Source organism: Euphorbia lathyris, chromosome 1 (genome assembly GCF_963576675.1).
Source record: "Euphorbia lathyris chromosome 1, ddEupLath1.1, whole genome shotgun sequence".
Taxonomy (NCBI): Eukaryota; Viridiplantae; Streptophyta; class Magnoliopsida; order Malpighiales; family Euphorbiaceae; genus Euphorbia; species Euphorbia lathyris.
In genome coordinates, this window is record NC_088910.1 from 132,464,800 (window position 1) to 132,490,338 (window position 25,539).

General features: G+C 46.6%; 71 non-coding genes across 71 annotated transcripts; all 71 read right to left on the reverse strand.

The window, feature by feature from the left end:
- Window positions 1–220: 220 nt before the first annotated feature.
- On the reverse strand, window positions 221–339 carry LOC136214092 (5S ribosomal RNA). The gene has a single exon (XR_010681189.1). It is a non-coding gene; the product is annotated as a 5S ribosomal RNA (ribosomal RNA).
- Window positions 340–598: 259 nt separating this feature from the next.
- LOC136213700 (5S ribosomal RNA) lies at window positions 599–717 on the reverse strand. The gene has a single exon (XR_010680800.1). It is a non-coding gene; the product is annotated as a 5S ribosomal RNA (ribosomal RNA).
- Window positions 718–976: 259 nt separating this feature from the next.
- LOC136214450 (5S ribosomal RNA) lies at window positions 977–1,095 on the reverse strand. The gene has a single exon (XR_010681536.1). It is a non-coding gene; the product is annotated as a 5S ribosomal RNA (ribosomal RNA).
- A 260-nt stretch (window positions 1,096–1,355) lies between these two features.
- On the reverse strand, window positions 1,356–1,474 carry LOC136213701 (5S ribosomal RNA). The gene has a single exon (XR_010680801.1). It is a non-coding gene; the product is annotated as a 5S ribosomal RNA (ribosomal RNA).
- Window positions 1,475–1,734: 260 nt separating this feature from the next.
- Window positions 1,735–1,853, reverse strand: LOC136214286 (5S ribosomal RNA). Its single transcript, XR_010681380.1, has one exon. It is a non-coding gene; the product is annotated as a 5S ribosomal RNA (ribosomal RNA).
- Window positions 1,854–2,112: 259 nt separating this feature from the next.
- LOC136215339 (5S ribosomal RNA) lies at window positions 2,113–2,231 on the reverse strand. The gene has a single exon (XR_010682380.1). It is a non-coding gene; the product is annotated as a 5S ribosomal RNA (ribosomal RNA).
- A 259-nt stretch (window positions 2,232–2,490) lies between these two features.
- On the reverse strand, window positions 2,491–2,609 carry LOC136213191 (5S ribosomal RNA). Its single transcript, XR_010680317.1, has one exon. It is a non-coding gene; the product is annotated as a 5S ribosomal RNA (ribosomal RNA).
- Window positions 2,610–2,868: 259 nt separating this feature from the next.
- LOC136213703 (5S ribosomal RNA) lies at window positions 2,869–2,987 on the reverse strand. The gene has a single exon (XR_010680803.1). It is a non-coding gene; the product is annotated as a 5S ribosomal RNA (ribosomal RNA).
- A 262-nt stretch (window positions 2,988–3,249) lies between these two features.
- Window positions 3,250–3,368, reverse strand: LOC136213572 (5S ribosomal RNA). The gene has a single exon (XR_010680675.1). It is a non-coding gene; the product is annotated as a 5S ribosomal RNA (ribosomal RNA).
- Window positions 3,369–3,627: 259 nt separating this feature from the next.
- Window positions 3,628–3,746, reverse strand: LOC136213704 (5S ribosomal RNA). The gene has a single exon (XR_010680804.1). It is a non-coding gene; the product is annotated as a 5S ribosomal RNA (ribosomal RNA).
- Window positions 3,747–4,006: 260 nt separating this feature from the next.
- On the reverse strand, window positions 4,007–4,125 carry LOC136213193 (5S ribosomal RNA). Its single transcript, XR_010680319.1, has one exon. It is a non-coding gene; the product is annotated as a 5S ribosomal RNA (ribosomal RNA).
- Window positions 4,126–4,307: 182 nt separating this feature from the next.
- LOC136215097 (5S ribosomal RNA) lies at window positions 4,308–4,426 on the reverse strand. Its single transcript, XR_010682149.1, has one exon. It is a non-coding gene; the product is annotated as a 5S ribosomal RNA (ribosomal RNA).
- Window positions 4,427–4,686: 260 nt separating this feature from the next.
- LOC136211289 (5S ribosomal RNA) lies at window positions 4,687–4,805 on the reverse strand. The gene has a single exon (XR_010678499.1). It is a non-coding gene; the product is annotated as a 5S ribosomal RNA (ribosomal RNA).
- A 182-nt stretch (window positions 4,806–4,987) lies between these two features.
- LOC136213408 (5S ribosomal RNA) lies at window positions 4,988–5,106 on the reverse strand. The gene has a single exon (XR_010680521.1). It is a non-coding gene; the product is annotated as a 5S ribosomal RNA (ribosomal RNA).
- A 259-nt stretch (window positions 5,107–5,365) lies between these two features.
- LOC136213706 (5S ribosomal RNA) lies at window positions 5,366–5,484 on the reverse strand. Its single transcript, XR_010680806.1, has one exon. It is a non-coding gene; the product is annotated as a 5S ribosomal RNA (ribosomal RNA).
- A 259-nt stretch (window positions 5,485–5,743) lies between these two features.
- LOC136215031 (5S ribosomal RNA) lies at window positions 5,744–5,862 on the reverse strand. The gene has a single exon (XR_010682087.1). It is a non-coding gene; the product is annotated as a 5S ribosomal RNA (ribosomal RNA).
- Window positions 5,863–6,044: 182 nt separating this feature from the next.
- On the reverse strand, window positions 6,045–6,163 carry LOC136211291 (5S ribosomal RNA). Its single transcript, XR_010678501.1, has one exon. It is a non-coding gene; the product is annotated as a 5S ribosomal RNA (ribosomal RNA).
- A 259-nt stretch (window positions 6,164–6,422) lies between these two features.
- Window positions 6,423–6,541, reverse strand: LOC136213194 (5S ribosomal RNA). The gene has a single exon (XR_010680320.1). It is a non-coding gene; the product is annotated as a 5S ribosomal RNA (ribosomal RNA).
- Window positions 6,542–6,723: 182 nt separating this feature from the next.
- Window positions 6,724–6,842, reverse strand: LOC136215574 (5S ribosomal RNA). Its single transcript, XR_010682612.1, has one exon. It is a non-coding gene; the product is annotated as a 5S ribosomal RNA (ribosomal RNA).
- Window positions 6,843–7,101: 259 nt separating this feature from the next.
- Window positions 7,102–7,220, reverse strand: LOC136211292 (5S ribosomal RNA). Its single transcript, XR_010678502.1, has one exon. It is a non-coding gene; the product is annotated as a 5S ribosomal RNA (ribosomal RNA).
- A 182-nt stretch (window positions 7,221–7,402) lies between these two features.
- LOC136213409 (5S ribosomal RNA) lies at window positions 7,403–7,521 on the reverse strand. Its single transcript, XR_010680522.1, has one exon. It is a non-coding gene; the product is annotated as a 5S ribosomal RNA (ribosomal RNA).
- A 259-nt stretch (window positions 7,522–7,780) lies between these two features.
- LOC136213707 (5S ribosomal RNA) lies at window positions 7,781–7,899 on the reverse strand. Its single transcript, XR_010680807.1, has one exon. It is a non-coding gene; the product is annotated as a 5S ribosomal RNA (ribosomal RNA).
- Window positions 7,900–8,158: 259 nt separating this feature from the next.
- LOC136215032 (5S ribosomal RNA) lies at window positions 8,159–8,277 on the reverse strand. The gene has a single exon (XR_010682088.1). It is a non-coding gene; the product is annotated as a 5S ribosomal RNA (ribosomal RNA).
- A 182-nt stretch (window positions 8,278–8,459) lies between these two features.
- LOC136211293 (5S ribosomal RNA) lies at window positions 8,460–8,578 on the reverse strand. The gene has a single exon (XR_010678503.1). It is a non-coding gene; the product is annotated as a 5S ribosomal RNA (ribosomal RNA).
- Window positions 8,579–8,838: 260 nt separating this feature from the next.
- Window positions 8,839–8,957, reverse strand: LOC136213195 (5S ribosomal RNA). The gene has a single exon (XR_010680321.1). It is a non-coding gene; the product is annotated as a 5S ribosomal RNA (ribosomal RNA).
- Window positions 8,958–9,140: 183 nt separating this feature from the next.
- On the reverse strand, window positions 9,141–9,259 carry LOC136215098 (5S ribosomal RNA). The gene has a single exon (XR_010682150.1). It is a non-coding gene; the product is annotated as a 5S ribosomal RNA (ribosomal RNA).
- A 260-nt stretch (window positions 9,260–9,519) lies between these two features.
- Window positions 9,520–9,638, reverse strand: LOC136211294 (5S ribosomal RNA). Its single transcript, XR_010678504.1, has one exon. It is a non-coding gene; the product is annotated as a 5S ribosomal RNA (ribosomal RNA).
- A 182-nt stretch (window positions 9,639–9,820) lies between these two features.
- Window positions 9,821–9,939, reverse strand: LOC136212382 (5S ribosomal RNA). The gene has a single exon (XR_010679542.1). It is a non-coding gene; the product is annotated as a 5S ribosomal RNA (ribosomal RNA).
- A 259-nt stretch (window positions 9,940–10,198) lies between these two features.
- On the reverse strand, window positions 10,199–10,317 carry LOC136214700 (5S ribosomal RNA). The gene has a single exon (XR_010681777.1). It is a non-coding gene; the product is annotated as a 5S ribosomal RNA (ribosomal RNA).
- A 260-nt stretch (window positions 10,318–10,577) lies between these two features.
- On the reverse strand, window positions 10,578–10,696 carry LOC136215033 (5S ribosomal RNA). Its single transcript, XR_010682089.1, has one exon. It is a non-coding gene; the product is annotated as a 5S ribosomal RNA (ribosomal RNA).
- A 182-nt stretch (window positions 10,697–10,878) lies between these two features.
- LOC136213196 (5S ribosomal RNA) lies at window positions 10,879–10,997 on the reverse strand. The gene has a single exon (XR_010680322.1). It is a non-coding gene; the product is annotated as a 5S ribosomal RNA (ribosomal RNA).
- Window positions 10,998–11,256: 259 nt separating this feature from the next.
- Window positions 11,257–11,375, reverse strand: LOC136215034 (5S ribosomal RNA). The gene has a single exon (XR_010682090.1). It is a non-coding gene; the product is annotated as a 5S ribosomal RNA (ribosomal RNA).
- Window positions 11,376–11,557: 182 nt separating this feature from the next.
- LOC136211295 (5S ribosomal RNA) lies at window positions 11,558–11,676 on the reverse strand. Its single transcript, XR_010678505.1, has one exon. It is a non-coding gene; the product is annotated as a 5S ribosomal RNA (ribosomal RNA).
- A 260-nt stretch (window positions 11,677–11,936) lies between these two features.
- Window positions 11,937–12,055, reverse strand: LOC136214692 (5S ribosomal RNA). The gene has a single exon (XR_010681769.1). It is a non-coding gene; the product is annotated as a 5S ribosomal RNA (ribosomal RNA).
- Window positions 12,056–12,238: 183 nt separating this feature from the next.
- LOC136215099 (5S ribosomal RNA) lies at window positions 12,239–12,357 on the reverse strand. The gene has a single exon (XR_010682151.1). It is a non-coding gene; the product is annotated as a 5S ribosomal RNA (ribosomal RNA).
- A 259-nt stretch (window positions 12,358–12,616) lies between these two features.
- LOC136214115 (5S ribosomal RNA) lies at window positions 12,617–12,735 on the reverse strand. The gene has a single exon (XR_010681212.1). It is a non-coding gene; the product is annotated as a 5S ribosomal RNA (ribosomal RNA).
- A 260-nt stretch (window positions 12,736–12,995) lies between these two features.
- Window positions 12,996–13,114, reverse strand: LOC136211296 (5S ribosomal RNA). The gene has a single exon (XR_010678506.1). It is a non-coding gene; the product is annotated as a 5S ribosomal RNA (ribosomal RNA).
- Window positions 13,115–13,296: 182 nt separating this feature from the next.
- Window positions 13,297–13,415, reverse strand: LOC136212383 (5S ribosomal RNA). Its single transcript, XR_010679544.1, has one exon. It is a non-coding gene; the product is annotated as a 5S ribosomal RNA (ribosomal RNA).
- A 259-nt stretch (window positions 13,416–13,674) lies between these two features.
- LOC136213708 (5S ribosomal RNA) lies at window positions 13,675–13,793 on the reverse strand. The gene has a single exon (XR_010680808.1). It is a non-coding gene; the product is annotated as a 5S ribosomal RNA (ribosomal RNA).
- Window positions 13,794–14,053: 260 nt separating this feature from the next.
- On the reverse strand, window positions 14,054–14,172 carry LOC136215035 (5S ribosomal RNA). The gene has a single exon (XR_010682091.1). It is a non-coding gene; the product is annotated as a 5S ribosomal RNA (ribosomal RNA).
- A 182-nt stretch (window positions 14,173–14,354) lies between these two features.
- Window positions 14,355–14,473, reverse strand: LOC136211297 (5S ribosomal RNA). Its single transcript, XR_010678507.1, has one exon. It is a non-coding gene; the product is annotated as a 5S ribosomal RNA (ribosomal RNA).
- A 259-nt stretch (window positions 14,474–14,732) lies between these two features.
- Window positions 14,733–14,851, reverse strand: LOC136214003 (5S ribosomal RNA). Its single transcript, XR_010681099.1, has one exon. It is a non-coding gene; the product is annotated as a 5S ribosomal RNA (ribosomal RNA).
- Window positions 14,852–15,109: 258 nt separating this feature from the next.
- LOC136215578 (5S ribosomal RNA) lies at window positions 15,110–15,228 on the reverse strand. The gene has a single exon (XR_010682616.1). It is a non-coding gene; the product is annotated as a 5S ribosomal RNA (ribosomal RNA).
- Window positions 15,229–15,565: 337 nt separating this feature from the next.
- Window positions 15,566–15,684, reverse strand: LOC136213574 (5S ribosomal RNA). The gene has a single exon (XR_010680677.1). It is a non-coding gene; the product is annotated as a 5S ribosomal RNA (ribosomal RNA).
- A 183-nt stretch (window positions 15,685–15,867) lies between these two features.
- LOC136212334 (5S ribosomal RNA) lies at window positions 15,868–15,986 on the reverse strand. Its single transcript, XR_010679497.1, has one exon. It is a non-coding gene; the product is annotated as a 5S ribosomal RNA (ribosomal RNA).
- Window positions 15,987–16,244: 258 nt separating this feature from the next.
- Window positions 16,245–16,363, reverse strand: LOC136215296 (5S ribosomal RNA). Its single transcript, XR_010682341.1, has one exon. It is a non-coding gene; the product is annotated as a 5S ribosomal RNA (ribosomal RNA).
- Window positions 16,364–16,547: 184 nt separating this feature from the next.
- Window positions 16,548–16,666, reverse strand: LOC136211299 (5S ribosomal RNA). Its single transcript, XR_010678508.1, has one exon. It is a non-coding gene; the product is annotated as a 5S ribosomal RNA (ribosomal RNA).
- Window positions 16,667–16,925: 259 nt separating this feature from the next.
- On the reverse strand, window positions 16,926–17,044 carry LOC136215149 (5S ribosomal RNA). Its single transcript, XR_010682198.1, has one exon. It is a non-coding gene; the product is annotated as a 5S ribosomal RNA (ribosomal RNA).
- A 258-nt stretch (window positions 17,045–17,302) lies between these two features.
- Window positions 17,303–17,421, reverse strand: LOC136215297 (5S ribosomal RNA). The gene has a single exon (XR_010682342.1). It is a non-coding gene; the product is annotated as a 5S ribosomal RNA (ribosomal RNA).
- Window positions 17,422–17,682: 261 nt separating this feature from the next.
- On the reverse strand, window positions 17,683–17,801 carry LOC136211300 (5S ribosomal RNA). The gene has a single exon (XR_010678509.1). It is a non-coding gene; the product is annotated as a 5S ribosomal RNA (ribosomal RNA).
- Window positions 17,802–17,983: 182 nt separating this feature from the next.
- On the reverse strand, window positions 17,984–18,102 carry LOC136212384 (5S ribosomal RNA). Its single transcript, XR_010679545.1, has one exon. It is a non-coding gene; the product is annotated as a 5S ribosomal RNA (ribosomal RNA).
- A 259-nt stretch (window positions 18,103–18,361) lies between these two features.
- Window positions 18,362–18,480, reverse strand: LOC136213710 (5S ribosomal RNA). Its single transcript, XR_010680810.1, has one exon. It is a non-coding gene; the product is annotated as a 5S ribosomal RNA (ribosomal RNA).
- Window positions 18,481–18,740: 260 nt separating this feature from the next.
- On the reverse strand, window positions 18,741–18,859 carry LOC136215036 (5S ribosomal RNA). The gene has a single exon (XR_010682092.1). It is a non-coding gene; the product is annotated as a 5S ribosomal RNA (ribosomal RNA).
- A 182-nt stretch (window positions 18,860–19,041) lies between these two features.
- On the reverse strand, window positions 19,042–19,160 carry LOC136212170 (5S ribosomal RNA). Its single transcript, XR_010679341.1, has one exon. It is a non-coding gene; the product is annotated as a 5S ribosomal RNA (ribosomal RNA).
- Window positions 19,161–19,419: 259 nt separating this feature from the next.
- Window positions 19,420–19,538, reverse strand: LOC136214004 (5S ribosomal RNA). Its single transcript, XR_010681101.1, has one exon. It is a non-coding gene; the product is annotated as a 5S ribosomal RNA (ribosomal RNA).
- Window positions 19,539–19,796: 258 nt separating this feature from the next.
- On the reverse strand, window positions 19,797–19,915 carry LOC136215579 (5S ribosomal RNA). The gene has a single exon (XR_010682617.1). It is a non-coding gene; the product is annotated as a 5S ribosomal RNA (ribosomal RNA).
- A 337-nt stretch (window positions 19,916–20,252) lies between these two features.
- LOC136213575 (5S ribosomal RNA) lies at window positions 20,253–20,371 on the reverse strand. The gene has a single exon (XR_010680678.1). It is a non-coding gene; the product is annotated as a 5S ribosomal RNA (ribosomal RNA).
- A 182-nt stretch (window positions 20,372–20,553) lies between these two features.
- LOC136215581 (5S ribosomal RNA) lies at window positions 20,554–20,672 on the reverse strand. Its single transcript, XR_010682619.1, has one exon. It is a non-coding gene; the product is annotated as a 5S ribosomal RNA (ribosomal RNA).
- Window positions 20,673–21,009: 337 nt separating this feature from the next.
- On the reverse strand, window positions 21,010–21,128 carry LOC136213576 (5S ribosomal RNA). Its single transcript, XR_010680679.1, has one exon. It is a non-coding gene; the product is annotated as a 5S ribosomal RNA (ribosomal RNA).
- A 184-nt stretch (window positions 21,129–21,312) lies between these two features.
- Window positions 21,313–21,431, reverse strand: LOC136211301 (5S ribosomal RNA). The gene has a single exon (XR_010678510.1). It is a non-coding gene; the product is annotated as a 5S ribosomal RNA (ribosomal RNA).
- A 258-nt stretch (window positions 21,432–21,689) lies between these two features.
- On the reverse strand, window positions 21,690–21,808 carry LOC136215298 (5S ribosomal RNA). Its single transcript, XR_010682343.1, has one exon. It is a non-coding gene; the product is annotated as a 5S ribosomal RNA (ribosomal RNA).
- Window positions 21,809–21,991: 183 nt separating this feature from the next.
- On the reverse strand, window positions 21,992–22,110 carry LOC136211303 (5S ribosomal RNA). Its single transcript, XR_010678512.1, has one exon. It is a non-coding gene; the product is annotated as a 5S ribosomal RNA (ribosomal RNA).
- A 259-nt stretch (window positions 22,111–22,369) lies between these two features.
- LOC136215150 (5S ribosomal RNA) lies at window positions 22,370–22,488 on the reverse strand. Its single transcript, XR_010682199.1, has one exon. It is a non-coding gene; the product is annotated as a 5S ribosomal RNA (ribosomal RNA).
- A 258-nt stretch (window positions 22,489–22,746) lies between these two features.
- Window positions 22,747–22,865, reverse strand: LOC136215300 (5S ribosomal RNA). The gene has a single exon (XR_010682344.1). It is a non-coding gene; the product is annotated as a 5S ribosomal RNA (ribosomal RNA).
- A 261-nt stretch (window positions 22,866–23,126) lies between these two features.
- On the reverse strand, window positions 23,127–23,245 carry LOC136212171 (5S ribosomal RNA). Its single transcript, XR_010679342.1, has one exon. It is a non-coding gene; the product is annotated as a 5S ribosomal RNA (ribosomal RNA).
- Window positions 23,246–23,504: 259 nt separating this feature from the next.
- On the reverse strand, window positions 23,505–23,623 carry LOC136214005 (5S ribosomal RNA). Its single transcript, XR_010681102.1, has one exon. It is a non-coding gene; the product is annotated as a 5S ribosomal RNA (ribosomal RNA).
- A 258-nt stretch (window positions 23,624–23,881) lies between these two features.
- Window positions 23,882–24,000, reverse strand: LOC136215582 (5S ribosomal RNA). Its single transcript, XR_010682620.1, has one exon. It is a non-coding gene; the product is annotated as a 5S ribosomal RNA (ribosomal RNA).
- A 337-nt stretch (window positions 24,001–24,337) lies between these two features.
- Window positions 24,338–24,456, reverse strand: LOC136213577 (5S ribosomal RNA). The gene has a single exon (XR_010680680.1). It is a non-coding gene; the product is annotated as a 5S ribosomal RNA (ribosomal RNA).
- A 184-nt stretch (window positions 24,457–24,640) lies between these two features.
- Window positions 24,641–24,759, reverse strand: LOC136211304 (5S ribosomal RNA). The gene has a single exon (XR_010678513.1). It is a non-coding gene; the product is annotated as a 5S ribosomal RNA (ribosomal RNA).
- Window positions 24,760–25,017: 258 nt separating this feature from the next.
- LOC136215301 (5S ribosomal RNA) lies at window positions 25,018–25,136 on the reverse strand. The gene has a single exon (XR_010682345.1). It is a non-coding gene; the product is annotated as a 5S ribosomal RNA (ribosomal RNA).
- A 183-nt stretch (window positions 25,137–25,319) lies between these two features.
- On the reverse strand, window positions 25,320–25,438 carry LOC136211305 (5S ribosomal RNA). Its single transcript, XR_010678514.1, has one exon. It is a non-coding gene; the product is annotated as a 5S ribosomal RNA (ribosomal RNA).
- Between the last annotated feature and the right edge of the window lie 101 nt (window positions 25,439–25,539).

The window sequence follows — 25,539 nt, forward strand, 5'->3', positions numbered from 1 at the left end:
CGCCCTTTTCTCCCGTATGCTCATCCTTCACGTGCATGCACAAGCCCCCGGACCCCAAACACTGACCCCCGCCTCGAAAACGTGCACGCCATGGTGAAAAAAAAAATTAAATAATTAAAAAATGCACGTTGCAAAAAAGTTTGGGCCCGCCTCGAAAACGTGCACGCCATGGTGAAAAAAAAATTAAATAATTAAAAAATGCACGTTGCAAAAAAGTTTGGGGGTGCAACACGAGGACTTCCCAAGAGGTCACCCATCTTAGTACTACTCTCACCCAAGCACGTTTCACTTCGGAGTTCTGATGGGATCCGGTGCATTAGTGCTGGTATGATCGCACCCTTCATCCCATGCAAAAACTAAGCATATATTCCATACTGGGCGCCCCTTTCTCCCGTATGCTCATCCTTCACGTGCATGCACAAGCCCCCGGACCCCAAACACTGACCCCTGCCTCGAAAACGTCCACGCCATGGTGAAAAAAAAAATTAAATAATTAAAAAATGCACGTTGCAAAAAAGTTTGGGCCCGCCTCGAAAACGTGCACGCCATGGTGAAAAAAAAATTAAATAATTAAAAAATACACGTTGCAAAAATTTTGGGGGTGCAACACGAGGACTTCCCAAGAGGTCACCCATCTTAGTACTACTCTCGCCCAAGCACGTTTAATTTCGGAGTTCTGATGGGATCCGGTGCATTAGTGCTGGTATGATCGCACCCGTCATCCCATGCAAAAACTAAGCATATATTCCATACTGGGCGCCCCTTTCTCCCGTATGCTCATCCTTCACGTGCATGCACAAGCCCCCGGACCCCAAACACTGACCCCCGCCTCGAAAACGTGCACGCCATGGTGAAAAAAAAATTAAATAATTAAAAAATGCACGTTGCAAAAAAGTTTGGACCCGCCTCGAAAACGTGCACGCCATGGTGAAAAAAAAATTAAATAATTAAAAAATGCACGTTGCAAAAAAATTTGGGGGTGCAACACGAGGACTTCCCAAGAGGTCACCCATCTTAGTACTACTCTCACCCAGGCACGTTTCACTTCGGAGTTCTGATGGGATCCGGTGCATTAGTGCTGGTATGATCGCACCCTTCATCCCATGCAAAAACTAAGCATATATTCCATACTGGGCGCCCCTTTCTCCCGTATGCTCATCCTTCACGTGCATGCACAAGCCCCCGGACCCCAAACACTGACCCCCGCCTCGAAAACGTGCACGCCATGGTGAAAAAAAAAATTAAATAATTAAAAAATGCACGTTGCAAAAAAGTTTGGGCCCGCCTCGAAAACGTGCACGCCATGGTGAAAAAAAAAATTAAATAATAAAAAAATACACGTTGCAAAAATTTTGGGGGTGCAACACGAGGACTTCCCAAGAGGTCACCCATCTTAGTACTACTCTCGCCCAAGCACGTTTAATTTCGGAGTTCTGATGGGATCCGGTGCATTAGTGCTGGTATGATCGCACCCATCTTCCCATGCAAAAACTAAGCATATATTCCATACTGGGCGCCCCTTTCTCCCGTATGCTCATCCTTCACGTGCATGCACAAGCCCCCGGACCCCAAACACTGACCCCCGCCTCGAAAACGTGCACGCCATGGTGAAAAAAAAAATTAAATAATTAAAAAATGCACGTTGCAAAAAAGTTTGGGCCCGCCTCGAAAACGTGCACGCCATGGTGAAAAAAAAATTAAATAATTAAAAAATGCACGTTGCAAAAAAGTTTGGGGGTGCAACACGAGGACTTCCCAAGAGGTCACCCATCTTAGTACTACTCCCACCCAAGCACGTTTCACTTCGGAGTTCTGATGGGATCCGGTGCATTAGTGCTGGTATGATCGCACCCTTCATCCCATGCAAAAACTAAGCATATATTCCATACTGGGCGCCCCTTTCTCCCGTATGCTCATCCTTCACGTGCATGCACAAGCCCCCGGACCCCAAACACTGACCCCCGCCTCGAAAACGTCCACGCCATGGTGAAAAAAAAAATTAAATAATTAAAAAATGCACGTTGCAAAAAAGTTTGGGCCCGCCTCGAAAACGTGCACGCCATGGTGAAAAAAAAATTAAATAATTAAAAAATACACGTTGCAAAAATTTTGGGGGTGCAACACGAGGACTTCCCAAGAGGTCACACATCTTAGTACTACTCTCGCCCAAGCACGTTTAATTTCGGAGTTCTGATGGGATCCGGTGCATTAGTGCTGGTATGATCGCACCCGTCATCCCATGCAAAAACTAAGCATATATTCCATACTGGGCGCCCCTTTCTCCCGTATGCTCATCCATCACGTGCATGCACAAGCCCCCGGACCCCAAACACTGACCCCCGCCTCGAAAACGTGCACGCCATGGTGAAAAAAAAATTAAATAATTAAAAAATGCACGTTGCAAAAAAGTTTGGGCCCGCCTCGAAAACGTGCACGCCATGGTGAAAAAAAAATTAAATAATTAAAAAATGCACGTTGCAAAAAAGTTTGGGGGTGCAACACGAGGACTTCCCAAGAGGTCACCCATCTTAGTACTACTCTCACCCAAGCACGTTTAACTTCGGAGTTCTGATGGGATCCGGTGCATTAGTGCTGGTATGATCGCACCCTTCATCCCATGCAAAAACTAAGCATATATTCCATACTGGGCGCCCCTTTCTCCCGTATGCTCATCCTTCACGTGCCTGCACAAGCCCCCGGACCCCAAACACTGACCCACGCCTCGAAAACGTGCACGCCATGGTGAAAAAAAAAATTAAATAATTAAAAAATGCACGTTGCAAAAAAGTTTGGGCCCGCCTCAAAAACGTGCACGCCATGGTGAAAAAAAAATTAAATAATTAAAAAATACACGTTGCAAAAATTTTGGGGGTGCAACACGAGGACTTCCCAAGAGGTCACCCATCTTAGTACTACTCTCGCCCAAGCACGTTTAATTTCGGAGTTCTGATGGGATCCGGTGCATTAGTGCTGGTATGATCGCACCCGTCATCCCATGCAAAAACTAAGCATATATTCCATACTGGGCGCCCCTTTCTCCCGTATGCTCATCCTTCACGTGCATGCACAAGCCCCCGGACCCCAAACACTGACCCCCGCCTCGAAAACGTGCACGCCATGGTGAAAAAAAAAAATTAAATAATTAAAAAATGCACGTTGTAAAAAAGTTTGGGCCCGCCTCGAAAACGTGCACGCCATGGTGAAAAAAAAAATTAAATAATTAAAAAATGCACGTTGCAAAAAAGTTTGGGGGTGCAACACGAGGACTTCCCAAGAGGTCACCCATCTTAGTACTACTCTCACCCAAGCACGTTTAGCTTCGGAGTTCTGATGGGATCCGGTGCATTAGTGCTGGTATGATCGCACCCTTCATCCCATGCAAAATCTAAGCATATATTCCATACTGGGCGCCCCTTTCTCCCGTATGCTCATCCTTCACGTGCATGCACAAGCCCCCGGACCCCAACACTGACCCCCGCCTCGAAAACGTGCACGCCATGGTGAAAAAAAAAATTAAATAATTAAAAAATGCACGTTGCAAAAAAGTTTGGGCCCGCCTCGAAAACGTGCACGCCATGGTGAAAAAAAAATTAAATAATTAAAAAATGCACGTTGCAAAAAAGTTTGGGGGTGCAACACGAGGACTTCCCAAGAGGTCACCCATCTTAGTACTACTCTCGCCCAAGCACGTTTAATTTCGGAGTTCTGATGGGATCCGGTGCATTAGTGCTGGTATGATCGCACCCGTCATCCCATGCAAAAACTAAGCATATATTCCATACTGGGCGCCCCTTTCTCCCGTATGCTCATCCTTCACGTGCATGCACAAGCCCCCGGACCCCAAACACTGACCCCCGCCTCGAAAACGTGCACGCCATGGTGAAAAAAAAAATTAAATAATTAAAAAATGCACGTTGCAAAAAAGTTTGGGCCCGCCTCGAAAACGTGCACGCCATGGTGAAAAAAAAATTAAATAATTAAAAAATGCACGTTGCAAAAAAGTTTGGGGGTGCAACACGAGGACTTCCCAAGAGGTCACCCATCTTAGTACTACTCTCACCCAAGCACGTTTAACTTCGGAGTTCTGATGGGATCCGGTGCATTAGTGCTGGTATGATCGCACCCTTCATCCCATGCAAAAACTAAGTATATATTCCATACTGGGCGCCCCTTTCTCCCGTATGCTCATCCTTCATGTGCATGCACAAGCCCCCGGACCCCAAACACTGACCCCCGCCTCGAAAACGTGCACGCCATGGTGAAAAAAAAATTAAATAATTAAAAAATGCACGTTGCAAAAAAGTTTGGGGGTGCAACACGAGGACTTCCCAAGAGGTCACCCATCTTAGTACTACTCTCACCCAAGCACGTTTAACTTCGGAGTTCTGATGGGATCCGGTGCATTAGTGATGGTATGATCGCACCCTTCATCCCATGCAAAAACTAAGCATATATTCCATACTGGGCGCCCCTTTCTCCCGTATGCTCATCCTTCACGTGCATGCACAAGCCCCCGGACCCCAAACACTGACCCCCGCCTCGAAAACGTGCACGCCATGGTGAAAAAAAAAATTAAATAATTAAAAAATGCACGTTGCAAAAAAGTTTGGGCCCGCCTCGAAAACGTGCACGCCATGGTGAAAAAAAAATTAAATAATTAAAAAATGCACGTTGCAAAAAAGTTTGGGGGTGCAACACGAGGACTTCCCAAGAGGTCACCCATCTTAGTACTACTCTCGCCCAAGCACGTTTAACTTCGGAGTTCTGATGGGATCCGGTGCATTAGTGCTGGTATGATCGCACCCGTCATCCCATGCAAAAACTAAGCATATATTCCATACTGGGCGCCCCTTTCTCCCGTATGCTCATCCTTCACGTGCATGCACAAGCCCCCGGACCCCAAACACTGACCCCGCCTCGTAAACGTGCACGCCATGGTGAAAAAAAAAATTAAATAATTAAAAAATGCACGTTGCAAAAAAGTTTGGGGGTGCAACACGAGGACTTCCCAAGAGGTCACCCATATTAGTACTACTCTCGCCCAAGCACGTTTAACTTCGGAGTTCTAATGGGATCCGGTGCATTAGTGCTGGTATGATCGCACCCGTCATCCCATGCAAAAACTAAGCATATATTCCATACTGGGCACCCCTTTCTCCCGTATGCTCATCCTTCACGTGCATGCACAAGCCCCCGGACCCCAAACACTGACCCCCGCCTCGAAAACGTGCACGCCATGGTGAAAAAAAAAATTAAATAATTAAAAAATGCACGTTGCAAAAAAGTTTGGGCCCGCCTCGAAAACGTGCACGCCATGGTGAAAAAAAAATTAAATAATTAAAAAATACACGTTGCAAAAATTTTGGGGGTGCAACACGAGGACTTCCCAAGAGGTCACCCATCTTAGTACTACTCTCGCCCAAGCACGTTTAATTTCGGAGTTCTGATGGGATCCGGTGCATTAGTGCTGGTATGATCGCACCCGTCATCCCATGCAAAAACTAAGCATATATTCCATACTGGGCGCCCCTTTCTCCCGTATGCTCATCCTTCACGTGCAAGCACAAGCCCCCGGACCCCAAACACTGACCCCCGCCTCGAAAACGTGCACGCCATGGTGAAAAAAAAATTAAATAATTAAAAAATGCACGTTGCAAAAAACTTTGGGCCCGCCTCGAAAACGTGCACGCCATGGTGAAAAAAAAATTAAATAATTAAAAAATGCACGTTGCAAAAAAGTTTGGGGGTGCAACACGAGGACTTCCCAAGAGGTCACCCATCTTAGTACTACTCTCACCCAAGCACGTATAACTTCGGAGTTCTGATGGGATCCGGTGCATTAGTGCTGGTATGATCGCACCCTTCACCCAATGCAAAAACTAAGCATATATTCCATACTGGGCGCCCCTTTCTCCCGTATGCTCATCCTTCACGTGCATGCACAAGCCCCCGGACCCTAAACACTGACCCCCGCCTCGAAAACGTGCACGCCATGGTGAAAAAAAAATTAAATAATTAAAAAATGCACGTTGCAAAAAAGTTTGGGGGTGCAACACGAGGACTTCCCAAGAGGTCACCCATCTTAGTACTACTCTCGCCCAAGCACGTTTAACTTCGGAGTTCTGATGGGATCCGGTGCATTAGTGCTGGTATGATCGCACCCGTCATCCTATGCAAAAACTAAGCATATATTCCATACTGGGCGCCCCTTTCTCCCGTATGCTCATCCTTCACGTGCATGCACAAGCCCCCGGACCCCAAACACTGACCCCCGCCTCGAAAACGTGCACGCCATGGTGAAAAAAAAATTAAATAATTAAAAAATGCACGTTGCAAAAAAGTTTGGGCCCGCCTCGAAAACGTGCACGCCATGATGAAAAAAAAATTAAATAATTAAAAAATGCACGTTGCAAAAAAGTTTGGGGGTGCAACACGAGGACTTCCCAAGAGGTCACCCATCTTAGTACTACTCTCACCCAAGCACGTTTAACTTCGGAGTTCTGATGGGATCCGGTGCATTAGTGCTGGTATGATCGCACCCTTCATCCCATGCAAAAACTAAGTATATATTCCATACTGGGCGCCCCTTTCTCCCGTATGCTCATCCTTCATGTGCATGCACAAGCCCCCGGACCCCAAACACTGACCCCCGCCTCGAAAACGTGCACGCCATGGTGAAAAAAAAATTAAATAATTAAAAAATGCACGTTGCAAAAAAGTTTGGGGGTGCAACACGAGGACTTCCCAAGAGGTCAGCCATCTTAGTACTACTCTCACCCAAGCACGTTTAACTTCGGAGTTCTGATGGGATCCGGTGCATTAGTGATGGTATGATCGCACCCTTCATCCCATGCAAAAACTAAGCATATATTCCATACTGGGCGCCCCTTTCTCCCGTATGCTCATCCTTCACGTGCATGCACAAGCCCCCGGACCCCAAACACTGACCCCCGCCTCGAAAACGTGCACGCCATGGTGAAAAAAAAATTAAATAATTAAAAAATGCACGTTGCAAAAAAGTTTGGGCCCGCCTCGAAAACGTGCACGCCATGGTGAAAAAAAAATTAAATAATTAAAAAATGCACGTTGCAAAAAAGTTTGGGGGTGCAACACGAGGACTTCCCAAGAGGTCACCCATCTTAGTACTACTCTCGCCCAAGCACGTTTAACTTCGGAGTTCTGATGGGATCCGGTGCATTAGTGCTGGTATGATCGCACCCGTCATCCCATGCAAAAACTAAGCATATATTCCATACTGGGCGCCCCTTTCTCCCGTATGCTCATCCTTCACGTGCATGCACAAGCCCCCGGACCCCAAACACTGACCCCGCCTCGTAAACGTGCACGCCATGGTGAAAAAAAAAATTAAATAATTAAAAAATGCACGTTGCAAAAAAGTTTGGGGGTGCAACACGAGGACTTCCCAAGAGGTCACCCATATTAGTACTACTCTCGCCCAAGCACGTTTAACTTCGGAGTTCTAATGGGATCCGGTGCATTAGTGCTGGTATGATCGCACCCGTCATCCCATGCAAAAACTAAGCATATATTCCATACTGGGCACCCCTTTCTCCCGTATGCTCATCCTTCACGTGCATGCACAAGCCCCCGGACCCCAAACACTGACCCCCGCCTCGAAAACGTGCACGCCATGGTGAAAAAAAAAATTAAATAATTAAAAAATGCACGTTGCAAAAAAGTTTGGGCCCGCCTCGAAAACGTGCACGCCATGGTGAAAAAAAAATTAAATAATTAAAAAATACACGTTGCAAAAATTTTGGGGGTGCAACACGAGGACTTCCCAAGAGGTCACCCATCTTAGTACTACTCTCGCCCAAGCACGTTTAATTTCGGAGTTCTGATGGGATCCGGTGCATTAGTGCTGGTATGATCGCACCCGTCATCCCATGCAAAAACTAAGCATATATTCCATACTGGGCGCCCCTTTCTCCCGTATGCTCATCCTTCACGTGCAAGCACAAGCCCCCGGACCCCAAACACTGACCCCCGCCTCGAAAACGTGCACGCCATGGTGAAAAAAAAATTAAATAATTAAAAAATGCACGTTGCAAAAAACTTTGGGCCCGCCTCGAAAACGTGCACGCCATGGTGAAAAAAAAATTAAATAATTAAAAAATGCACGTTGCAAAAAAGTTTGGGGGTGCAACACGAGGACTTCCCAAGAGGTCACCCATCTTAGTACTACTCTCACCCAAGCACGTATAACTTCGGAGTTCTGATGGGATCCGGTGCATTAGTGCTGGTATGATCGCACCCTTCACCCAATGCAAAAACTAAGCATATATTCCATACTGGGCGCCCCTTTCTCCCGTATGCTCATCCTTCACGTGCATGCACAAGCCCCCGGACCCTAAACACTGACCCCCGCCTCGAAAACGTGCACGCCATGGTGAAAAAAAAATTAAATAATTAAAAAATGCACGTTGCAAAAAAGTTTGGGGGTGCAACACGAGGACTTCCCAAGAGGTCACCCATCTTAGTACTACTCTCGCCCAAGCACGTTTAACTTCGGAGTTCTGATGGGATCCGGTGCATTAGTGCTGGTATGATCGCACCCGTCATCCCATGCAAAAACTAAGCATATATTCCATACTGGGCGCCCCTTTCTCCCGTATGCTCATCCTTCACGTGCATGCACAAGCCCCCGGACCCCAAACACTGACCCCCGCCTCGAAAACGTGCACGCCATGGTGAAAAAAAAAATTAAATAATTAAAAAATGCACGTTGCAAAAAAGTTTGGGCCCGCCTCGAAAACGTGCACGCCATGATGAAAAAAAAATTAAATAATTAAAAAATGCACGTTGCAAAAAAGTTTGGGGGTGCAACACGAGGACTTCCCAAGAGGTCACCCATCTTAGTACTACTCTCACCCAAGCACGTTTAACTTCGGAGTTCTGATGGGATCCGGTGCATTAGTGCTGGTATGATCGCACCCTTCATCCCATGCAAAAACTAAGTATATATTCCATACTGGGCGCCCCTTTCTCCCGTATGCTCATCCTTCATGTGCATGCACAAGCCCCCGGACCCCAAACACTGACCCCCGCCTCGAAAACGTGCACGCCATGGTGAAAAAAAAAATTAAATAATTAAAAAATGCACGTTGCAAAAAAGTTTGGGGGTGCAACACGAGGACTTCCCAAGAGGTCACCCATCTTAGTACTACTCTCACCCAAGCACGTTTAACTTCGGAGTTCTGATGGGATCCGGTGCATTAGTGATGGTATGATCGCACCCTTCATCCCATGCAAAAACTAAGCATATATTCCATACTGGGCGCCCCTTTCTCCCGTATGCTCATCCTTCACGTGCATGCACAAGCCCCCGGACCCCAAACACTGACCCCCGCCTCGAAAACGTGCACGCCATGGTGAAAAAAAAAATTAAATAATTAAAAAATGCACGTTGCAAAAAAGTTTGGGCCCGCCTCGAAAACGTGCACGCCATGGTGAAAAAAAAATTAAATAATTAAAAAATGCACGTTGCAAAAAAGTTTGGGGGTGCAACACGAGGACTTCCCAAGAGGTCACCCATCTTAGTACTACTCTCGCCCAAGCACGTTTAACTTCGGAGTTCTGATGGGATCCGGTGCATTAGTGCTGGTATGATCGCACCCGTCATCCCATGCAAAAACTAAGCATATATTCCATACTGGGCGCCCCTGTCTCCCGTATGCTCATCCTTCACGTGCATGCACAAGCCCCCGGACCCCAAACACTGACCCCGCCTCGTAAACGTGCACGCCATGGTGAAAAAAAAAATTAAATAATTAAAAAATGCACGTTGCAAAAAAGTTTGGGGGTGCAACACGAGGACTTCCCAAGAGGTCACCCATATTAGTACTACTCTCGCCCAAGCACGTTTAACTTCGGAGTTCTGATGGGATCCGGTGCATTAGTGCTGGTATGATCGCACCCGTCATCCCATGCAAAAACTAAGCATATATTCCATACTGGGCACCCCTTTCTCCCGTATGCTCATCCTTCACGTGCATGCACAAGCCCCCGGACCCCAAACACTGACCCCCGCCTCGAAAACGTGCACGCCATGGTGAAAAAAAAAATTAAATAATTAAAAAATGCACGTTGCAAAAAGGTTTGGGCCCGCCTCGAAAACGTGCACGCCATGGTGAAAAAAAAATTAAATAATTAAAAAATACACGTTGCAAAAATTTTGGGGGTGCAACACGAGGACTTCCCAAGAGGTCACCCATCTTAGTACTACTCTCGCCCAAGCACGTTTAATTTCGGAGTTCTGATGGGATCCGGTGCATTAGTGCTAGTATGATCGCACCCGTCATCCCATGCAAAAACTAAGCATATATTCCATACTGGGCGCCCCTTTCTCCCGTATGCTCATCCTTCACGTGCAAGCACAAGCCCCCGGACCCCAAACACTGACCCCCGCCTCGAAAACGTGCACGCCATGGTGAAAAAAAAAATTAAATAATTAAAAAATGCACGTTGCAAAAAACTTTGGGCCCGCCTCGAAAACGTGCACGCCATGGTGAAAAAAAAATTAAATAATTAAAAAATGCACGTTGCAAAAAAGTTTGGGGGTGCAACACGAGGACTTCCCAAGAGGTCACCCATCTTAGTACTACTCTCACCCAAGCACGTATAACTTCGGAGTTCTGATGGGATCCGGTGCATTAGTGCTGGTATGATCGCACCCTTCACCCAATGCAAAAACTAAGCATATATTCCATACTGGGCGCCCCTTTCTCCCGTATGCTCATCCTTCACGTGCATGCACAAGCCCCCGGACCCTAAACACTGACCCCCGCCTCGAAAACGTGCACGCCATGGTGAAAAAAAAATTAAATAATTAAAAAATGCACGTTGCAAAAAAGTTTGGGGGTGCAACACGAGGACTTCCCAAGAGGTCACCCATCTTAGTACTACTCTCACCCAAGCACGTTTAACTTCGGAGTTCTGATGGGATCCGGTGCATTAGTGCTGGTATGATCGCACCCGTCATCCCATGCAAAAACTAAGCATATATTCCATACTGGGCGCCCCTTTCTCCCGTATGCTCATCCTTCACGTGCAAGCACAAGCCCCCGGACCCCAAACACTGACCCCCGCCTCGAAAACGTGCACGCCATGGTGAAAAAAAAATTAAATAATTAAAAAATGCACGTTGCAAAAAACTTTGGGCCCGCCTCGAAAACGTGCACGCCATGGTGAAAAAAAAATTAAATAATTAAAAAATGCACGTTGCAAAAAAGTTTGGGGGTGCAACACGAGGACTTCCCAAGAGGTCACCCATCTTAGTACTACTCTCACCCAAGCACGTATAACTTCGGAGTTCTGATGGGATCCGGTGCATTAGTGCTGGTATGATCGCACCCTTCACCCAATGCAAAAACTAAGCATATATTCCATACTGGGCGCCCCTTTCTCCCGTATGCTCATCCTTCACGTGCATGCACAAGCCCCCGGACCCTAAACACTGACCCCCGCCTCGAAAACGTGCACGCCATGGTGAAAAAAAAATTAAATAATTAAAAAATGCACGTTGCAAAAAAGTTTGGGGGTGCAACACGAGGACTTCCCAAGAGGTCACCCATCTTAGTACTACTCTCGCCCAAGCACGTTTAACTTCGGAGTTCTGATGGGATCCGGTGCATTAGTGCTGGTATGATCGCACCCGTCATCCCATGCAAAAACTAAGCATATATTCCATACTGGGCGCCCCTTTCTCCCGTATGCTCATCCTTCACGTGCATGCACAAGCCCCCGGACCCCAAACACTGACCCCCGCCTCGAAAACGTGCACGCCATGGTGAAAAAAAAAATTAAATAATTAAAAAATGCACGTTGCAAAAAAGTTTGGGCCCGCCTCGAAAACGTGCACGCCATGGTGAAAAAAAAATTAAATAATTAAAAAATGCACGTTGCAAAAAAGTTTGGGGGTGCAACACGAGGACTTCCCAAGAGGTCACCCATCTTAGTACTACTCTCACCCAAGCGCGTTTAACTTCGGAGTTCTGATGGGATCCGGTGCATTAGTGCTGGTATGATCGCACCCTTCATCCCATGCAAAAACTAAGTATATATTCCATACTGGGCGCCCCTTTCTCCCGTATGCTCATCCTTCATGTGCATGCACAAGCCCCCGGACCCCAAACACTGACCCCCGCCTCGAAAACGTGCACGCCATGGTGAAAAAAAAAATTAAATAATTAAAAAATGCACGTTGCAAAAAAGTTTGGGGGTGCAACACGAGGACTTCCCAAGAGGTCACCCATCTTAGTACTACTCTCACCCAAGCACGTTTAACTTCGGAGTTCTGATGGGATCCGGTGCATTAGTGATGGTATGATCGCACCCTTCATCCCATGCAAAAACTAAGCATATATTCCATACTGGGCGCCCCTTTCTCCCGTATGCTCATCCTTCACGTGCATGCACAAGCCCCCGGACCCCAAACACTGACCCCCGCCTCGAAAACGTGCACGCCATGGTGAAAAAAAAATTAAATAATTAAAAAATGCACGTTGCAAAAAAGTTTGGGCCCGCCTCGAAAACGTGCACGCCATGGTGAAAAAAAAATTAAATAATTAAAAAATGCACGTTGCAAAAAAGTTTGGGGGTGCAACACGAGGACTTCCCAAGAGGTCACCCATCTTAGTACTACTCTCGCCCAAGCACGTTTAACTTCGGAGTTCTGATGGGATCCGGTGCATTAGTGATGGTATGATCGCACCCTTCATCCCATGCAAAAACTAAGCATATATTCCATACTGGGCGCCCCTTTCTCCCGTATGCTCATCCTTCACGTGCATGCACAAGCCCCCGGACCCCAAACACTAACCCCCGCCTCGAAAACGTGCACGCCATGGTGAAAAAAAAAATTAAATAATTAAAAAATGCACGTTGCAAAAAAGTTTGGGCCCGCCTCGAAAACGTGCACGCCATGGTGAAAAAAAAATTAAATAATTAAAAAATGCACGTTGCAAAAAAGTTTGGGGGTGCAACACGAGGACTTCCCAAGAGGTCACCCATCTTAGTACTACTCTCGCCCAAGCACGTTTAACTTCGGAGTTCTGATGGGATCCGGTGCATTAGTGCTGGTATGATCGCACCCGTCATCCCATGCAAAAACTAAGCATATATTCCATACTGGGCGCCCCTTTCTCCCGTATGCTCATCCTTCACGTGCATGCACAAGCCCCCGGACCCCAAACACTGACCCCGCCTCGTAAACGTGCACGCCATGGTGAAAAAAAAAATTAAATAATTAAAAAATGCACGTTGCAAAAAAGTTTGGGGGTGCAACACGAGGACTTCCCAAGAGGTCACCCATATTAGTACTACTCTCGCCCAAGCACGTTTAACTTCGGAGTTCTGATGGGATCCGGTGCATTAGTGCTGGTATGATCGCACCCGTCATCCCATGCAAAAACTAAGCATATATTCCATACTGGGCACCCCTTTCTCCCGTATGCTCATCCTTCACGTGCATGCACAAGCCCCCGGACCCCAAACACTGACCCCCGCCTCGAAAACGTGCACGCCATGGTGAAAAAAAAAATTAAATAATTAAAAAATGCACGTTGCAAAAAAGTTTGGGCCCGCCTCGAAAACGTGCACGCCATGGTGAAAAAAAAATTAAATAATTAAAAAATACACGTTGCAAAAATTTTGGGGGTGCAACACGAGGACTTCCCAAGAGGTCACCCATCTTAGTACTACTCTCGCCCAAGCACGTTTAATTTCGGAGTTCTGATGGGATCCGGTGCATTAGTGCTGGTATGATCGCACCCGTCATCCCATGCAAAAACTAAGCATATATTCCATACTGGGCGCCCCTTTCTCCCGTATGCTCATCCTTCACGTTCAAGCACAAGCCCCCGGACCCCAAACACTGACCCCCGCCTCGAAAACGTGCACGCCATGGTGAAAAAAAAAATTAAATAATTAAAAAATGCACGTTGCAAAAAACTTTGGGCCCGCCTCGAAAACGTGCACGCCATGGTGAAAAAAAAATTAAATAATTAAAAAATGCACGTTGCAAAAAAGTTTGGGGGTGCAACACGAGGACTTCCCAAGAGGTCACCCATCTTAGTACTACTCTCACCCAAGCACGTATAACTTCGGAGTTCTGATGGGATCCGGTGCATTAGTGCTGGTATGATCGCACCCTTCACCCAATGCAAAAACTAAGCATATATTCCATACTGGGCGCCCCTTTCTCCCGTATGCTCATCCTTCACGTGCATGCACAAGCCCCCGGACCCTAAACACTGACCCCCGCCTCGAAAACGTGCACGCCATGGTGAAAAAAAAATTAAATAATTAAAAAATGCACGTTGCAAAAAAGTTTGGGGGTGCAACACGAGGACTTCCCAAGAGGTCACCCATCTTAGTACTACTCTCGCCCAAGCACGTTTAACTTCGGAGTTCTGATGGGATCCGGTGCATTAGTGCTGGTATGATCGCACCCGTCATCCCATGCAAAAACTAAGCATATATTCCATACTGGGCGCCCCTTTCTCCCGTATGCTCATCCTTCACGTGCATGCACAAGCCCCCGGACCCCAAACACTGACCCCCGCCTCGAAAACGTGCACGCCATGGTGAAAAAAAAAATTAAATAATTAAAAAATGCACGTTGCAAAAAAGTTTGGGCCCGCCTCGAAAACTTGCACGCCATGGTGAAAAAAAAATTAAATAATTAAAAAATACACGTTGCAAAAATTTTGGGGGTGCAACACGAGGACTTCCCAAGAGGTCACCCATCTTAGTACTACTCTCGCCCAAGCACGTTTAAATTCGGAGTTCTGATGGGATCCGGTGCATTAGTGCTGGTATGATCGCACCCGTCATCCCATGCAAAAACTAAGCATATATTCCATACTGGGCGCCCCTTTCTCCCGTATGCTCATCCTTCACGTGCATGCACAAGCCCCCGGACCCCAAACACTGACCCCCGCCTCGAAAACGTACACGCCATGGTGAAAAAAAATTAAATAATTAAAAAATGCACGTTGCAAAAAAGTTTGGGTCCGCCTCGAAAACGTGCACGCCATGGTGAAAAAAAAATTAAATAATTAAAAAATGCACGTTGCAAAAAAGTTTGGGGGTACAACACGAGGACTTCCCAAGAGGTCACCCATCTTAGTACTACTTTCGCCCAAGTACGTTTCACTTCGGAGTTCTGATGGGATCCGGTGCATTAGTGCTGGTATGATCGCACCCGTCATCCCATGCAAAAACTAAGCATATATTCCATACTGGGCGCCCCTTTCTCCCGTATGCTCTCCCTCACGTGCATGCACAAGCCCCCGGACCCCAAACACTGACCCCCGCCTCGAAAACGTGCACGCCATGGTAAAAAAAAAAAATTAAATAATTAAAAAATGCACGTTGCAAAAAAGTTTGGGCCCGCCTCGAAAACGTGCACGCCATGGTGAAAAAAAAATTAAATAATTAAAAAATGCACGTTGCAAAAAAGTTTGGGTCCGCCTCGAAAACGTGCACGCCATGGTGAAAAAAAAATTAAATAATTAAAAAATGCACGTTGCAAAAAAGTTTGGGGGTGCAACACGAGGACTTCCCAAGAGGTCACCCATCTTAGTACTACTCTCACCCAAGCACGTTTAGCTTCGGAGTTCTGATGGGATCCGGTGCATTAGTGCTGGTATGATCGCACCCTTCATCCCATGCAAAAACTAAGCATATATTCCATACTGGGCGCCCCTTTCTCCCGTATGCTCATCCTTCACGTGCATGCACAAGCCCCCGGACCCTAAACACTGACCCCCGCCTCGAAAACGTGCACGCCATGGTGAAAAAAAAAATTAAATAATTAAAAAATGCACGTTGCAAAAAAGTTTGGGGGTGCAACACGAGGACTTCCCAAGAGGTCACCCATCTTAGTACTACTCTCGCCCAAGCACGTTTAACTTCGGAGTTCTGATGGGATCCGGTGCATTAGTGCTGGTATGATCGCACCAGTCATCCCATGCAAAAACTAAGCATATATTCCATACTGGGCGCCCCTTTCTCCCGTATGCTCATCCTTCACGTGCATGCACAAGCCCCCGGACCCCAAACACTGACCCCCGCCTCGAAAACGTGCACGCCATGGTGAAAAAAAATTAAATAATTAAAAAATGCACGTTGCAAAAAAGTTTGGGTCCGCCTCGAAAACGTGCACGCCATGGTGAAAAAAAAATTAAATAATTAAAAAATCCACGTTGCAAAAAAGTTTGGGGGTGCAACACGAGGACTTCCCAAGAGGTCACCCATCTTAGTACTACTTTCGCCCAAGTACGTTTCACTTCGGAGTTCTGATGGGATCCGGTGCATTAGTGCTGGTATGATCGCACCCGTCATCCCATGCAAAAACTAAGCATATATTCCATACTGGGCGCCCCTTTCTCCCGTATACTCATCCTTCACGTGCATGCACAAGCCCCCGGACCCTAAACACTGACCCCCGCCTCGAAAACGTGCACGCCATGGTGAAAAAAAAAAATTAAATAATTAAAAAATGCACGTTGCAAAAAAGTTTCGGGGTGCAACACGAGGACTTCCCAAGAGGTCACCCATCTTAGTACTACTCTCGCCCAAGCACGTTTAACTTCGGAGTTCTGATGGGATCCGGTGCATTAGTGCTGGTATGATCGCACCCGTCATCCCATGCAAAAACTAAGCATATATTCAATACTGGGCGCCCCTTTCTCCCGTATGCTCATCCTTCACGTGCATGCACAAGCCCCCGGACCCCAAACACTGACCCCCGCCTCGAAAACGTGCACGCCATGGTGAAAAAAAAAATTAAATAATTAAAAAATGCACGTTGCAAAAAAGTTTGGGCCCGCCTCGAAAACGTGCACGCCATGGTGAAAAAAAAATTAAATAATTAAAAAATACACGTTGCAAAAATTTTGGGGGTGCAACACGAGGACTTCTCAAGAGGTCACCCATCTTAGTACTACTCTCGCCCAAGCACGTTTAAATTCGGAGTTCTGATGGGATCCGGTGCATTAGTGCTGGTACGATCGCACCCGTCATCCCATGCAAAAACTAAGCATATATTCCATACTGGGCGCCCCTTTCTCCCGTATGCTCATCCTTCACGTGCATGCACAAGCCCCCGGACCCCAAACACTGACCCCCGCCTCGAAAACGTGCACGCCATGGTGAAAAAAAATTAAATAATTAAAAAATGCACGTTGCAAAAAAGTTTGGGTCCGCCTCGAAAACGTGCACGCCATGGTGAAAAAAAAATTAAATAATTAAAAAATGCACGTTGCAAAAAAGTTTGGGGGTGCAACACGAGGACTTCCCAAGAGGTCACCCATCTTAGTACTACTTTCGCCCAAGTACGTTTCACTTCGGAGTTCTGATGGGATCCGGTGCATTAGTGCTGGTATGATCGCACCCGTCATCCCATGCAAAAACTAAGCATATATTCCATACTGGGCGCCCCTTTCTCCCGTATGCTCATCCTTCACGTGCATGCACAAGCCCCCGGACCCCAAACACTGACCCCCGCCTCGAAAACGTGCACGCCATGGTGAAAAAAAAAAATTAAATAATTAAAAAATGCACGTTGCAAAAAAGTTTGGGCCCGCCTCGAAAACGTGCACGCCATGGTGAAAAAAAAATTAAATAATTAAAAAATGCACGTTGCAAAAAAGTTTGGGGGTGCAACACGAGGACTTCCCAAGAGGTCACCCATCTTAGTACTACTCTCGCCCAAGCACGTTTAACTTCGGAGTTCTGATGGGATCCGGTGCATTAGTGCTGGTATGATCGCACCCGTCATCCCATGCAAAAACTAAGCATATATTCCATACTGGGCGCCCCTTTCTCCCGTATGCTCATCCTTCACGTGCATGCACAAGCCCCCGGACCCCAAACACTGACCCCGCCTCGTAAACGTGCACGCCATGGTGAAAAAAAAAATTAAATAATTAAAAAATGCACGTTGCAAAAAAGTTTGGGGGTGCAACACGAGGACTTCCCAAGAGGTCACCCATATTAGTACTACTCTCGCCCAAGCACGTTTAACTTCGGAGTTCTGATGGGATCCGGTGCATTAGTGCTGGTATGATCGCACCCGTCATCCCATGCAAAAACTAAGCATATATTCCATACTGGGCACCCCTTTCTCCCGTATGCTCATCCTTCACGTGCATGCACAAGCCCCCGGACCCCAAACACTGACCCCCGCCTCGAAAACGTGCATGCCATGGTGAAAAAAAAAATTAAATAATTAAAAAATGCACGTTGCAAAAAAGTTTGGGCCCGCCTCGAAAACGTGCACGCCATGGTGAAAAAAAAATTAAATAATTAAAAAATACACGTTGCAAAAATTTTGGGGGTGCAACACGAGGACTTCCCAAGAGGTCACCCATCTTAGTACTACTCTCGCCCAAGCACGTTTAATTTCGGAGTTCTGATGGGATCCGGTGCATTAGTGCTGGTATGATCGCACCCGTCATCCCATGCAAAAACTAAGCATATATTCCATACTGGGCGCCCCTTTCTCCCGTATGCTCATCCTTCACGTGCAAGCACAAGCCCCCGGACCCCAAACACTGACCCCCGCCTCGAAAACGTGCACGCCATGGTGAAAAAAAAAATTAAATAATTAAAAAATGCACGTTGCAAAAAACTTTGGGCCCGCCTCGAAAACGTGCACGCCATGGTGAAAAAAAAATTAAATAATTAAAAAATGCACGTTGCAAAAAAGTTTGGGGGTGCAACACGAGGACTTCCCAAGAGGTCACCCATCTTAGTACTACTCTCACCCAAGCACGTATAACTTCGGAGTTCTGATGGGATCCGGTGCATTAGTGCTGGTATGATCGCACCCTTCACCCAATGCAAAAACTAAGCATATATTCCATACTGGGCGCCCCTTTCTCCCGTATGCTCATCCTTCACGTGCATGCACAAGCCCCCGGACCCTAAACACTGACCCCCGCCTCGAAAACGTGCACGCCATGGTGAAAAAAAAATTAAATAATTAAAAAATGCACGTTGCAAAAAAGTTTGGGGGTGCAACACGAGGACTTCCCAAGAGGTCACCCATCTTAGTACTACTCTCGCCCAAGCACGTTTGACTTCGGAGTTCTGATGGGATCCGGTGCATTAGTGCTGGTATGATCGCACCCGTCATCCCATGCAAAAACTAAGCATATATTCCATACTGGGCGCCCCTTTCTCCCGTATGCTCATCCTTCACGTGCATGCACAAGCCCCCGGACCCCAAACACTGACCCCCGCCTCGAAAACGTGCACGCCATGGTGAAAAAAAAAATTAAATAATTAAAAAATGCACGTTGCAAAAAAGTTTGGGCCCGCCTCGAAAACTTGCACGCCATGGTGAAAAAAAAATTAAATAATTAAAAAATACACGTTGCAAAAATTTTGGGGGTGCAACACGAGGACTTCCCAAGAGGTCACCCATCTTAGTACTACTCTCGCCCAAGCACGTTTAAATTCGGAGTTCTGATGGGATCCGGTGCATTAGTGCTGGTATGATCGCACCCGTCATCCCATGCAAAAACTAAGCATATATTCCATACTGGGCGCCCCTTTCTCCCGTATGCTCATCCTTCACGTGCATGCACAAGCCCCCGGACCCCAAACACTGACCCCCGCCTCGAAAACGTACACGCCATGGTGAAAAAAAATTAAATAATTAAAAAATGCACGTTGCAAAAAAGTTTGGGTCCGCCTCGAAAACGTGCACGCCATGGTGAAAAAAAAATTAAATAATTAAAAAATGCACGTTGCAAAAAAGTTTGGGGGTACAACACGAGGACTTCCCAAGAGGTCACCCATCTTAGTACTACTTTCGCCCAAGTACGTTTCACTTCGGAGTTCTGATGGGATCCGGTGCATTAGTGCTGGTATGATCGCACCCGTCATCCCATGCAAAAACTAAGCATATATTCCATACTGGGCGCCCCTTTCTCCCGTATGCTCATCCTTCACGTGCATGCACAAGCCCCCGGACCCCAAACACTGACCCCCGCCTCAAAAACGTGCACGCCATGGTGAAAAGAAAAATTAAATAATTAAAAAATGCACGTTGCAAAAAAGTTTGGGCCCGCCTCGAAAACGTGCACGCCATGGTGAAAAAAAAATTAAATAATTAAAAAATGCACGTTGCAAAAAAGTTTGGGTCCGCCTCGAAAACGTGCACGCCATGGTGAAAAAAAAATTAAATAATTAAAAAATGCACGTTGCAAAAAAGTTTGGGGGTGCAACACGAGGACTTCCCAAGAGGTCACCCATCTTAGTACTACTCTCACCCAAGCACGTTTAGCTTCGGAGTTCTGATGGGATCCGGTGCATTAGTGCTGGTATGATCGCACCCTTCATCCCATGCAAAAACTAAGCATATATTCCATACTGGGCGCCCCTTTCTCCCGTATGCTCATCCTTCACGTGCATGCACAAGCCCCCGGACCCTAAACACTGACCCCCGCCTCGAAAACGTGCACGCCATGGTGAAAAAAAAATTAAATAATTAAAAAATGCACGTTGCAAAAAAGTTTGGGGGTACAACACGAGGACTTCCCAAGAGGTCACCCATCTTAGTACTACTTTCGCCCAAGTACGTTTCACTTCGGAGTTCTGATGGGATCCGGTGCATTAGTGCTGGTATGATCGCACCCGTCATCCCATGCAAAAACTAAGCATATATTCCATACTGGGCGCCCCTTTCTCCCGTATGCTCATCCTTCACGTGCATGCACAAGCCCCCGGACCCCAAACACTGACCCCCGCCTCAAAAACGTGCACGCCATGGTGAAAAGAAAAATTAAATAATTAAAAAATGCACGTTGCAAAAAAGTTTGGGCCCGCCTCGAAAACGTGCACGCCATGGTGAAAAAAAAATTAAATAATTAAAAAATGCACGTTGCAAAAAAGTTTGGGTCCGCCTCGAAAACGTGCACGCCATGGTGAAAAAAAAATTAAATAATTAAAAAATGCACGTTGCAAAAAAGTTTGGGGGTGCAACACGAGGACTTCCCAAGAGGTCACCCATCTTAGTACTACTCTCACCCAAGCACGTTTAGCTTCGGAGTTCTGATGGGATCCGGTGCATTAGTGCTGGTATGATCGCACCCTTCATCCCATGCAAAAACTAAGCATATATTCCATACTGGGCGCCCCTTTCTCCCGTATGCTCATCCTTCACGTGCATGCACAAGCCCCCGGACCCTAAACACTGACCCCCGCCTCGAAAACGTGCACGCCATGGTGAAAAAAAAAAATTAAATAATTAAAAAATGCACGTTGCAAAAAAGTTTGGGGGTGCAACACGAGGACTTCCCAAGAGGTCACCCATCTTAGTACTACTCTCGCCCAAGCACGTTTAACTTCGGAGTTCTGATGGGATCCGGTGCATTAGTGCTGGTATGATCGCACCCGTCATCCCATGCAAAAACTAAGCATATATTCCATACTGGGCGCCCCTTTCTCCCGTATGCTCATCCTTCACGTGCATGCACAAGCCCCCGGACCCCAAACACTGACCCCCGCCTCGAAAACGTGCACGCCATGGTGAAAAAAAATTAAATAATTAAAAAATGCACGTTGCAAAAAAGTTTGGGTCCGCCTCGAAAACGTGCACGCCATGGTGAAAAAAAAATTAAATAATTAAAAAATCCACGTTGCAAAAAAGTTTGGGGGTGCAACACGAGGACTTCCCAAGAGGTCACCCATCTTAGTACTACTTTCGCCCAAGTACGTTTCACTTCGGAGTTCTGATGGGATCCGGTGCATTAGTGCTGGTATGATCGCACCCGTCATCCCATGCAAAAACTAAGCATATATTCCATACTGGGCGCCCCTTTCTCCCGTATACTCATCCTTCACGTGCATGCACAAGCCCCCGGACCCTAAACACTGACCCCCGCCTCGAAAACGTGCACGCCATGGTGAAAAAAAAAATTAAATAATTAAAAAATGCACGTTGCAAAAAAGTTTGGGGGTGCAACACGAGGACTTCCCAAGAGGTCACCCATCTTAGTACTACTCTCGCCCAAGCACGTTTAACTTCGGAGTTCTGATGGGATCCGGTGCATTAGTGCTGGTATGATCGCACCCGTCATCCCATGCAAAAACTAAGCATATATTCAATACTGGGCGCCCCTTTCTCCCGTATGCTCATCCTTCACGTGCATGCACAAGCCCCCGGACCCCAAACACTGACCCCCGCCTCGAAAACGTGCACGCCATGGTGAAAAAAAAAATTAAATAATTAAAAAATGCACGTTGCAAAAAAGTTTGGGCCCGCCTCGAAAACGTGCACGCCATGGTGAAAAAAAAATTAAATAATTAAAAAATACACGTTGCAAAAATTTTGGGGGTGCAACACGAGGACTTCTCAAGAGGTCACCCATCTTAGTACTACTCTCGCCCAAGCACGTTTAAATTCGGAGTTCTGATGGGATCCGGTGCATTAGTGCTGGTACGATCGCACCCGTCATCCCATGCAAAAACTAAGCATATATTCCATACTGGGCGCCCCTTTCTCCCGTATGCTCATCCTTCACGTGCATGCACAAGCCCCCGGACCCCAAACACTGACCCCCGCCTCGAAAACGTGCACGCCATGGTGAAAAAAAATTAAATAATTAAAAAATGCACGTTGCAAAAAAGTTTGGGTCCGCCTCGAAAACGTGCACGCCATGGTGAAAAAAAAATTAAATAATTAAAAAATGCACGTTGCAAAAAAGTTTGGGGGTGCAACACGAGGACTTCCCAAGAGGTCACCCATCTTAGTACTACTTTCGCCCAAGTACGTTTCACTTCGGAGTTCTGATGGGATCCGGTGCATTAGTGCTGGTATGATCGCACCCGTCATCCCATGCAAAAACTAAGCATATATTCCATACTGGGCGCCCCTTTCTCCCGTATGCTCATCCTTCACGTGCATGCACAAGCCCCCGGACCCCAAACACTGACCCCCGCCTCGAAAACGTGCACGCCATGGTGAAAAAAAAAAATTAAATAATTAAAAAATGCACGTTGCAAAAAAGTTTGGGCCCGCCTCGAAAACGTGCACGCCATGGTGAAAAAAAAATTAAATAATTAAAAAATGCACGTTGCAAAAAAGTTTGGGGGTGCAACACGAGGACTTCCCAAGAGGTCACCCATCTTAGTACTACTCTCGCCCAAGCACGTTTGACTTCGGAGTTCTGATGGGATCCGGTGCATTAGTGCTGGTATGATCGCACCCGTCATCCCATGCAAAAACTAAGCATATATTCCATACTGGGCGCCCCTTTCTCCCGTATGCTCATCCTTCACGTGCATGCACAAGCCCCCGGACCCCAAACACTGACCCCCGCCTCGAAAACGTGCACGCCATGGTGAAAAAAAAAATTAAATAATTAAAAAATGCACGTTGCAAAAAAGTTTGGGCCCGCCTCGAAAACTTGCACGCCATGGTGAAAAAAAAATTAAATAATTAAAAAATACACGTTGCAAAAATTTTGGGGGTGCAACACGAGGACTTCCCAAGAGGTCACCCATCTTAGTACTACTCTCGCCCAAGCACGTTTAAATTCGGAGTTCTGATGGGATCCGGTGCATTAGTGCTGGTATGATCGCACCCGTCATCCCATGCAAAAACTAAGCATATATTCCATACTGGGCGCCCCTTTCTCCCGTATGCTCATCCTTCACGTGCATGCACAAGCCCCCGGACCCCAAACACTGACCCCCGCCTCGAAAACGTACACGCCATGGTGAAAAAAAATTAAATAATTAAAAAATGCACGTTGCAAAAAAGTTTGGGTCCGCCTCGAAAACGTGCACGCCATGGTGAAAAAAAAATTAAATAATTAAAAAATGCACGTTGCAAAAAAGTTTGGGGGTACAACACGAGGACTTCCCAAGAGGTCACCCATCTTAGTACTACTTTCGCCCAAGTACGTTTCACTTCGGAGTTCTGATGGGATCCGGTGCATTAGTGCTGGTATGATCGCACCCGTCATCCCATGCAAAAACTAAGCATATATTCCATACTGGGCGCCCCTTTCTCCCGTATGCTCATCCTTCACGTGCATGCACAAGCCCCCGGACCCCAAACACTGACCCCCGCCTCAAAAACGTGCACGCCATGGTGAAAAGAAAAATTAAATAATTAAAAAATGCACGTTGCAAAAAAGTTTGGGCCCGCCTCGAAAACGTGCACGCCATGGTGAAAAAAAAATTAAATAATTAAAAAATGCACGTTGCAAAAAAGTTTGGGTCCGCCTCGAAAACGTGCACGCCATGGTGAAAAAAAAATTAAATAATTAAAAAATGCACGTTGCAAAAAAGTTTGGGGGTGCAACACGAGGACTTCCCAAGAGGTCACCCATCTTAGTACTACTCTCACCCAAGCACGTTTAGCTTCGGAGTTCTGATGGGATCCGGTGCATTAGTGCTGGTATGATCGCACCCTTCATCCCATGCAAAAACTAAGCATATATTCCATACTGGGCGCCCCTTTCTCCCGTATGCTCATCCTTCACGTGCATGCACAAGCCCCCGGACCCTAAACACTGACCCCCGCCTCGAAAACGTGCACGCCATGGTGAAAAAAAAAAATTAAATAATTAAAAAATGCACGTTGCAAAAAAGTTTGGGGGTGCAACACGAGGACTTCCCAAGAGGTCACCCATCTTAGTACTACTCTCGCCCAAGCACGTTTAACTTCGGAGTTCTGATGGGATCCGGTGCATTAGTGCTGGTATGATCGCACCCGTCATCCCATGCAAAAACTAAGCATATATTCCATACTGGGCGCCCCTTTCTCCCGTATGCTCATCCTTCACGTGCATGCACAAGCCCCCGGACCCCAAACACTGACCCCCGCCTCGAAAACGTGCACGCCATGGTGAAAAAAAATTAAATAATTAAAAAATGCACGTTGCAAAAAAGTTTGGGTCCGCCTCGAAAACGTGCACGCCATGGTGAAAAAAAAATTAAATAATTAAAAAATCCACGTTGCAAAAAAGTTTGGGGGTGCAACACGAGGACTTCCCAAGAGGTCACCCATCTTAGTACTACTTTCGCCCAAGTACGTTTCACTTCGGAGTTCTGATGGGATCCGGTGCATTAGTGCTGGTATGATCGCACCCGTCATCCCATGCAAAAACTAAGCATATATTCCATACTGGGCGCCCCTTTCTCCCGTATACTCATCCTTCACGTGCATGCACAAGCCCCCGGACCCTAAACACTGACCCCCGCCTCGAAAACGTGCACGCCATGGTGAAAAAAAAAATTAAATAATTAAAAAATGCACGTTGCAAAAAAGTTTGGGGGTGCAACACGAGGACTTCCCAAGAGGTCACCCATCTTAGTACTACTCTCGCCCAAGCACGTTTAACTTCGGAGTTCTGATGGGATCCGGTGCATTAGTGCTGGTATGATCGCACCCGTCATCCCATGCAAAAACTAAGCATATATTCAATACTGGGCGCCCCTTTCTCCCGTATGCTCATCCTTCACGTGCATGCACAAGCCCCCGGACCCCAAACA